At 36.0% G+C, this 9,571-nt stretch overlaps 1 pseudogene; it reads left to right on the top strand.

Annotated features, from left to right (window-relative positions):
• Positions 1-5,409: 5,409 nt before the first annotated feature.
• Positions 5,410-7,166, top strand: LOC143671793 (cysteine-rich protein 2-binding protein pseudogene; annotated as a pseudogene).
• The last annotated feature ends 2,405 nt before the right edge of the window (positions 7,167-9,571 follow it).

Genomic DNA, 9,571 nt, shown 5'->3' with positions numbered 1-9,571 from the left:
CAGTGCAACTGAAAAGTAAATTTTGCTGTTTCCATGATCTGAAGCTTTTTTCTAAGAAAAACCAAAACCATAACTAACAACACATACTGTTGTCTAGCATATCAATATCAGGATATAACATAGTGAGAATATTGTCACATTTTTAGGAATTTCTTTACAGTCTCTAGATATATGAAAAAAATTTTACCCATACATATATAGCTAACAAATGGATAGAAAAATCCCCTTTAACCACTGTAAGACTTTCCAAACACCTATATAATATGTTAAAATATTTTAACGCCTAACTTTTACAAGATGAAATAACAAATTCTTTGTAGCAGTTTTCCTCTAAAACAACATGTGTCTTCTTAAATAGAAGATGAAAAGTCAACATAAACATCAACAAAGGTATTATTCTTATATAAAATCTTTGCTTTTATACAGAGTATTCAGATTACTAAGAAAAAACATTTTATAAGTTTTCATTAAGGGCAGACTAACAATTCACATTATTTTACATGAGCAGGAACTGGGAAACACACCCGGGTCTCTGGCATGGCAGGTAAGAACTCTGCCTGCTGAGCCACCATGACCCACCCCAATTCACATTATTTTAATAGAGAGAAAACAAAACTTTAGTTTTGTATGAATACATGGTTTGACATATGTATTAGTTTGCAAGTTGCCAGAATGTAATATACCAGAACTGGAATGGTTTTTTAAAAGGAAAATTTAATACGTTATAAGTTTACATTTTGAAGCCTATAAAACTGTCCAAAATAAAGCATGCATGGAAAGATACCTTAATTCAATGGGTCTGGAACACCTCTGTCAGCTTGGGAGTCACATGGCTGGCATCTGCTGGTCCCTTGCTCCTGGGCTCCATTGCTTTCAGCCTCTGTTCCTGTAGGGGATTCCTCACTTTTCTTCTCCAGGGATGGCCCTCATCTCTTGGCTTCCCCTGGCTTTCTCCACTATCTTGCTTGCTTAACATCTCATGGCAACATCAGCTAGGCTCCAAGCATCTCCAAACATCTGTGTCTCTGTTCTCCAAGTGTTGGCATCTATGTCAGCTCTACTCTGAAGTTTCTGTCAGTTCTGTCATTTCTGAGGTTTCTCCAAAGTGCTTCTACATTTAAAGATTGTAGCAAACTAATCAAGACACACCTAGAATGGGTGGAGTTACATCTCCATCTAATCAAAACATCACACCCACAGTTGGGCATGCCACAACTCTGGAAATAATCTAATACAAATTTCCAGCATTCATTATTGAATCAGGATAAAAAGAAATTGCTTTTTCCACAAGATTGGATCAGGATTAAATCATGGCTTTCCTGGGGTACATAATACTGTCAAACTGGCACAACACAATGGCCTCTTTTTAAAAAAATATATTATTTGCAGGCTTACCAAACTTCTGGTAAGCATTAGGTAAGCATTTGACTATGTCAGACATTGTCTACTTTTATAAACCCTGTAAAACTTTCCATATTCATTCAGGGCTTGTAGTAAGCAACGTCTAAAACAAACAAAATACACTTGCTCAAACCTTCTTCAACTTTCTATATCCATTTAGGGCTTATAGTCAGCAATGGCTAAAACAAACAAAATTCACCTTCTCAAGCTTCCTCCAACAACAAATAGCATTCAACTTTACTCAGAGAATATGATTATCTTGGTCTAGAAAATAATAAAAACACTATCCATCCCACTTATATTCTTTATTTATCCAAACTGCATACAATTAGAAGTAAATTTGATGATAAATTTGCAAAGCTTTTTTAACATGCATACCACTTTCAAGTAATGGTATTCTTGAAGGGGAGAAGAGACTAAAATATAACAAAATAATGAAAGCAGCAAAAAAATTTATGCTTGTGCTTGGAACACAGCCAGGCATTTACATACTTTATACTTAGAACACACAAATGATAACTTTACAATATGCCTAAAATCTCCCAGTTCAATCCAGCACTACCTTTAAAGGCCAGAAGAGTGAAATTTTGGAATATAATCAGCTCTTCAATAATTAAAGGACTTGTCTCCAGGAAAAACCTCAAATTTTTCTCAACATTTCTTAAGTACTAAATAATATTTGGAATACATTAGTTCACAAATTTAGGTTATGGCTTCTGAAAACAGTAGTTCAGAACTCTATTAATTCAAATACTACTTTCTTAGTTAAGAGTTTTGCAAGTGTCATCTCTTCTATGAGGTTTTCTTAGGTCATGCTTTAACTATTTTAAAAAATTCTTCCAGAATTTTTATTCATGACCATTTTATTTATACTATGCCCTGGTACACATCTATTCTAATAGAATATAAACTGCTTGAAGCTATGTCTTCCCCATTCAATGCAGCACTTACTAACCAAAAATATCAATTGTTTTGGTTTGCTAAACAATGCCAGAATGCAATATACCAGAAATGGGTTGGCTTTTATAAAGGGACTTTTTTAAATTATAATTTACAGCTCCTAGACCATCAAAATTTCCATACAAAGGCATCCAGAGAAAGATACCTTGACTCGGGAAAGGGCTAATGACATTTGGGGTTTCTCTGTCAGCTGGAAAGTCACATGGCATTGTTTGCTAGCTTTCTCTCCTGGCTTCTCATTTCAAATGACTTCCCTAGGTGTGTGTTCTTTCTGCATTTCCAAACATCTCTGTGTCAGCTCTGAAACTTTTTCCAAAATGGTTCCTTCTTAAAGAGCTTCAGTAAGCAGATAAAGACCCACCTTTAATGAGCAGAGATACATCTCCATGGAAACCACTTAATCAAAAGAACCACCCACAATTGGGTGGTTCACATCTCCATGGAAACAATTTAATAAAAATATCTCATCCTACAGTATTAAATCATGGCTTTTCTGGGGTGCACAACAGTTTCAAACTGGCACACTGATTGGCATTTTAAAAGCCACTATGAATTCAAATTCTTCCACATACTGGGGTAACCATTGGCAAAGTAATTTAAAAGCCAGATTCTTTGAAATCCAGGTAATCAGGGTTACAAAAATCTCATTTATATTTCTTAGAAAATTTAACTGATTTCTTAAATAAGACATATTTGAAGTATTAACATGACTTTATTTTTATTACAATTTATATGTGCCATAATTACCAGGTGCATTGCATGATTTATGGATCCTGTCTAGTTAGGTTATTTTTAAGAAGAATTTTGAGGATGTACTTATAATACAAATTTATTTGATCAAGAAGCTTGTATAAATTTAGGAAGAACACACCTAGGCAGAATAAAGTTACATTGGTTCAATTCAAAAATTCATCATAGAAGCAGAAATTGGACTAATTTTTATTACTGCAATTTTGGCAGATCTACTTCCTTTTTTATTCCTTCTGTTGGGGATTAAGCACCTGTTTGTTTTCATCAAATCCTGAAATTATGAACAAACTCAAAAGAACTTTGACTGTCAGTTTCTGGAAAATATACTGCAATTGTTTAATTTGTCCCAAGCCTAAATCTTGGAAAAATTTCCATAATTTTCAAGGACCTTTCATTTTATTTAATGAGATTTGACAATTAGATCTAATTCAATTACTCCTATCCTAAAGTTGTTTATGTTTTAATAATGATTTGATGGCTATGGTTACCATTGCAAAAAAATTTTAAGAAGCATAGCCTAGTCTGAAGCATTTTCTCTATGCCTACCATTTTTAATCTCCAAGCCCAGTAAAAAAGAATTTTAAACTACACCTTCCCCATCTTTCTACACCCACCGCTTCTCCCATAGTTGTTTAAGTGGTTAAGCCCTGGAGGTAGTGGTTGGGAAGACAGAAAAAGTGATGCATGACTTTTGAACTTGAATTTAAAGTTTTTAGGTGAGGGCAGTGGAATTTGAGAATTCCTGCACCCTTCTTCTCCTTATTTCCAGTTATTAGATCCATTTCACTTAAAGCCGTGACCCAGACAATTGGAAAAAGTCTTTGCCTTTTCCAGATGCAGGTCTCTGGCAGCCTTCTGCTGACCTTAGGGAAATTCCAGGGATGTTTTTTTTTTCTAATGCCCAGATTTGTTTACAGTAATCATAAAAACTAAGGCTTTGAGTCATGCTGCCCAGTGGGTTTTATCTTTTGTAACCCTCTGGGACTCCAAGAGTACTAATTTATATATGAAGATGCTTAATTATTTTTAAACAGTCTGAACAGTGCTCTAAGAATTTTTAGTTTAATTTGCTACTACCGTCCAGAGGTATCAGAGTATATATTGAACAGGTTGACAGACAAAAATGGAAAGTTAATCAGATGAAACAGAAATGCAGAGATACTTCTGAGAGGGACAAATAAAGGATGAATATACATTGCTATTCCTTTTGTGCCCTTTGGAAGAATAATTTTAGAACAATTTTCAGGCCATTTCTCTCCTGACTAAATCATATTGAGGCCAGATTGTGTTACAGAAATAAAGCTTTTCCTAATACACTCATCACTAAAATCTTTGCAAATTTCAATACAGGCCAAAGATTCCCATTTTAAAGGACGTCCATAATCAATAACCAGTTGGGACCACTTAACCAATAAATATGCAGTAAGATACAAACTAACAAATTTAATGACACTTAATACTTACTATATATTTAAGTAACACCACTTAACAATTAAAAGTCATTAAACAATGACTATACTCAAGTAACACATCAATTAAACAGGCATACTTAATTTCATTAAATAACAATTAATTGCTAGATGACTTATTTTCCAGGAATATACTCAACAGACAAATTCAGTGCAGTGTTTTAAACAATGTACAGACAGACACAGATCAGGGCCTCAAACCCCAGAAAGGTGCAGAGCTCAGAGCAAGGGGAATCATTCTGGAAATGGGACCTGGTGTAGTAACTTTCTGATCCACTTTTATCTTATTACCCATTCATCCAGTCGTATGTGTGGATTTGAATCTGGAAATGGTTCCTCTCTTTGAAGATTTGTGAGGAATAAAAGTGTCTGTAGTGCCAGCAGGACAAAGAAAAACTAAATTGATTGCTGAAATTCTATCCTACATAAAGTCCAGTAGCCAAAAAAGATTCAGTTACTGCACTTACTTTTCTTACCAGAGCTCCAGAACCTTGGGCAGCAGCCCGTCTGGGAGTCACCAAATTGTTACCACATAAAGGCAATAGATTTTCTGCTCAATGAACCCAATGATCAAAATCTTGAGACACTGGGGTTTCAAAAACAGGGGTGAAGCAGGAGATCAGATGGCTTATTAGCCCAAAAATCGATCTCCCAAAATGTAGTAACTCTGATGGTTTTGCTTTTGCATTTTTGGCATGGGCAGGCTCTGGGAATCGAGCCTGGGTCTCTGGCATGGCAGGCAAGATTTCTGCCACTGAGTCACTATTGCACCACCCTCTGATGGCTTTATGGTATTAAAAGATGGGCAGATTTCAGGATAATGAGCATAATGGTTCCAGATGATATTACTAGAGGTGATCTAATTATTGAGCAAACACATTGATGACATGCTTAATCACAAAATGTACAAAAGAAAATGGCAGCCTTAATGTGATGGGCATGAGTTTTAGCATTATACTAAGGTATATGTGACTTATAGGTCAAAGTCTAAGCTACTGCATATCAGGTTGGCCCAGCTTCAGTTATCAAGATAACATAGCCCCCATAAAGTTCATAAGCCAAGGCCACAGACCAGACATGATTCTCAAAAAAGAAGTGATTGACTCCTTATCCTTGAGCTCCTCCAATCACATGGCACTCACAAGCCCATCTCCCTGTCCATCTATGGACTTCTCTGCCCTTGAACTCCTGTTTCTCATTCAGCCACTCCCAGCTAACTGTCAGATGCAGGTATTATTCCTGATGTGATGGCAACACAAGCCTTGCTTATGACAATAATGAAGTGGAAGGTGATGGACTCATAGACCCAAGGATGGAGTATATCCCACTCCCTACAGGCTCAGTAACCTCTGGGCCTGTAATCATCAGCAGGACTCATAGACCCAAGGATGGAGTATATCCCACTCCCTACAGGCTCAGTAACTTCTGGGCCTGTAATCATCAGCAGGAAGAAAGTCAGAGAATATGAACAGATAAAGCAGGAAGCTGAGAGTGGGGAGGAAAAACCTGACAGGACAGACCTGGACAGCAGGGACTTGGATTCCAACAGATCTTTGCAAACAAGGCCTTGAGAAAAGAAAAGCCTCACCTGGAGAAGGGTCTGAAAACTAAAAATCTCAAGTATATGCCCATGAGTATAAATGAGGAAAAGCTACTCTTGAAGAGGTTGGAGACTTGTCACAGTGCTGTTGTGATGATACAAGAAGCTGAGAGACTGAAGTATAAGCTGATTGTCAGACAAGTGGAAAGAGATAGGGGGTGGTCCCTTTTTGACTTGGACCAAGTTTTGAATGCAGCACTTGTGTTGGTTGATGAGATTTATGGAGCCAAAGAAGGAAGACTTTCCAGACTTCTATCTGGACAAGCAACTTACAGTACCACCTGTCAGGACTTCAGAATCCTTGACCACTGCCAGATTGCCTTGCCATCCAGGAAAGGATTTCAGCACCAGACCACTAAATTTTTGTATTGTTTGGTAGGATCAGAAGATACAGCTGTGGACCAAAGTATTGTCAGCCCTTACATGTATCAAATCTTGAAACTTTATATCAGGCATGATTATGAAACAAAGTCGCTCAAACTATAGCTCCTATCACAGATCCATTCCCGCTTGCACAAGAGTGAAGCTCATCGGATACCTGAGCCTAACATACCTCTTGATTACTGCTGTTTGGCCAAACCACATTCCCATGATAAAATCTTTGTGTCATGAGTTTTTCTGGCCTGGCATTGACCTACCTGAGTGTCTACAGTATTCAGGCTTCAGTGTTGTTGTCCTTCATAAAAAAGTCATCATAGCCTTTGGCTTCATGGTCACTGATGTGAAATATAATGAAGTCTACAATTCATTTCTGTTTTTCAATTTCAAATGGAAAAGAGCAAGGATAGTGACTTTCATGATTTATCATCTGTTTCAGAGCTGCATGGGCAAGGATGTGACCCTTCATGTCTCAGCAAGCAACCCTGCTATTGCTGTTATACCAGAAATTTGGATTCAAGAATGAAGAATATGTCTTAGGTTTTTATGATAAATATTATCCCCAGGAGAGTAAAGAGTGTAACCATACATTCTTTCTGAGGCTCTGATGCTGATGTGATTCTGGCTCTTTCACAGGAGAAATGCATAAGCTGTCAGAGAAAAGGTATTTACAGAGACCTGAGGCAGTTATTCAGGTCACTGTCAATTCTTCTCTCTCTGCCATTAGACATTCATTCAGACCTCCTGAGGTGAGAAGAGTACTGGTCAGTGGAATGAGTAGTGAGAAGACTTTCATCAAAATAATGCTGCAACCCTCTTTTGGGGGAAGTCTTCACCAAATATCTTGAGACTCCAAGGTTAACTAAAGCTGAAAGATACAGCTGTTTTTCTTCCACCTGAGTAAAAGAGATGTAAATTGATACTTTTGGTGAAAGAAACACTGCCCTAATTTCAAAGACGAGAAAATGTGATCCCTATTAAAGAGACATGCAGTGCCCTTTTACAAAAGTTGCCCTGTGTCCTTGGATTGTGAGAGAAGATTATGAGATGATTACATAAAGTAATTTCAGCCCTTTTCCCAGCCATTGATAATGTATTGTCAGTGCATTCAGAGCTTCCAGGGCTGAAGTTCTGTTGTCTTTCTTGCTGACTTTTTCAGTCATTAAAAATAAACTGAATAGTTGTGGCTATATATTATTGTCATATATTTAGTATGTTAAATTTTAAACCCATGTTAATCACTAAGAAAATATGTGAAAAATATATCTGAAAAGAAATGAGAAGGGAATCAAGATAGTACAATCCAAAAACCAAATAAATATGAAAGTAGGTATTAACAGAAGAACTGAGAAACAAAAAAGACTTACAAAGACTAGATAGCAAAGCAGAAGAAAGTCTTGCATTATCATTAGTGACATTAAATGTAAATGGACTAAGCTCTCCAGTCAACAGGCAGAGTTGGCTGAATGGATAAAGAAGCATTAACCAACTCTATGCTGTCTACAAGAGGCTCACTTAAAATTCAAAGACATAAGTATGCTGAAATTCAAATAAATAAGCAGGTTGAAAGCGAAATGTTGGAAAAAATATATAACATGCAAATAGTAACCAAAATAGAGTTGGTTTAGCTATGCTAATATCAGATAAAACAGACTCTTTACAATTCACACGTAACAGACATATGTAAAACAACAGCAGCAAAATACCAATTCTTCTTTAGGAACATGGATCATATTCCAAGATAGATCATATTTAAGTCAAAAAAGTAGTTTCAATAAATTAAAAGGTATTGAAATCATACAATGTATCTTCTTTGAACCACAATGGAATGAAGCTGAAATTCAATAACAGAGTGAGAACTAGAAAATTCACAGATATGTGGACATTTAAAATGGTAACTTTTAAACCACCAATGGGTTGAAATAGAACATAAACAAACAGCACAACAAACCTATGAGATGCAGTAAAGGCAGTGCTGTGAGGGAAATTTATACAACTTACTTTTACCTTAAAAAAGATAAGAAAGATGAGAAATCAGATACCTAACCTCACAATTGGAGGATCTAGGCAAAGAAGAGCAAATTAAACCTAAATCCAGGAGAAAAAGGAAATCACAAAGTTTAGAGCAGAGATACATCAAATAGAGAATAGAAATCAATAGAGAGAATCAACAAAACCAAAAATTGGTTCCTTAAAGGGAAAATTAACAAACTTTTAGCTAGACTGACAAAGAAAAAAAAGCAAGAAACAATTAAAATCAGAAATAAAAGTGAGGACATTGCTACCAAACCCACAGAACACAGAGGATTATAAAAGGAAAGGATGGACAAATACACCAACAAGTTAGATAATATAGACAAAATGTACAAGCTCCTGGAAACACACAAACTCCATACACTACTCAAGAGACCAATAACTAGCAAAATGTTTGAATCAGTAACCAAAAATCCTAAAGAAGGAAAGTCCAGGAGCATATGGCTTCACAGGTAAATTTTACCCAGCACTCCAAGAAGAACTAACTTTAATCCAGCTAAAATTCTTCTAAAAATTTCAAGAAGGAACTCCTTAACTCTTTATATGAGGTCAATTTCACCCTAATGGATGAATAAAGATAACAAAAAGAGGGAAAATTACTGACCAACATCTGTTATGAATATAGATACAAAAATTCTCAACAAACAACTAGCAAATTAATTCTAATAGCACATTAAAATAATTATACAGGGTGGTGCACTGGTGGCTCAGTGACAGAATTCTTACCTGCTGTGCTGGAGACCCAGGTTCAATTCCTAGAGCCTGCCCATGCCAAAATAATAATAATAATAATAATAATAATAATAATAATAATAATAATACACTATGATCAAGTTGGATATATCTTAGGTATTCAAGGGTGAAAATCAGTTAACATAATATACAATATTAATAGATTGAAGGAATAAAACACATGGTCTTCTCAATTGAGTTGGAAAAAGCATTTGACAAAATCCAGCACCACTTCTGATAAAAGCAT

This window comes from Tamandua tetradactyla, chromosome X, assembly GCF_023851605.1.
Source record: "Tamandua tetradactyla isolate mTamTet1 chromosome X, mTamTet1.pri, whole genome shotgun sequence".
Lineage (NCBI taxonomy): Eukaryota > Metazoa > Chordata > Mammalia > Pilosa > Myrmecophagidae > Tamandua > Tamandua tetradactyla.
The sequence above is the reverse complement of the archived record's forward strand: the minus strand, read 5'-3'. Positions and strand labels throughout refer to the sequence as shown.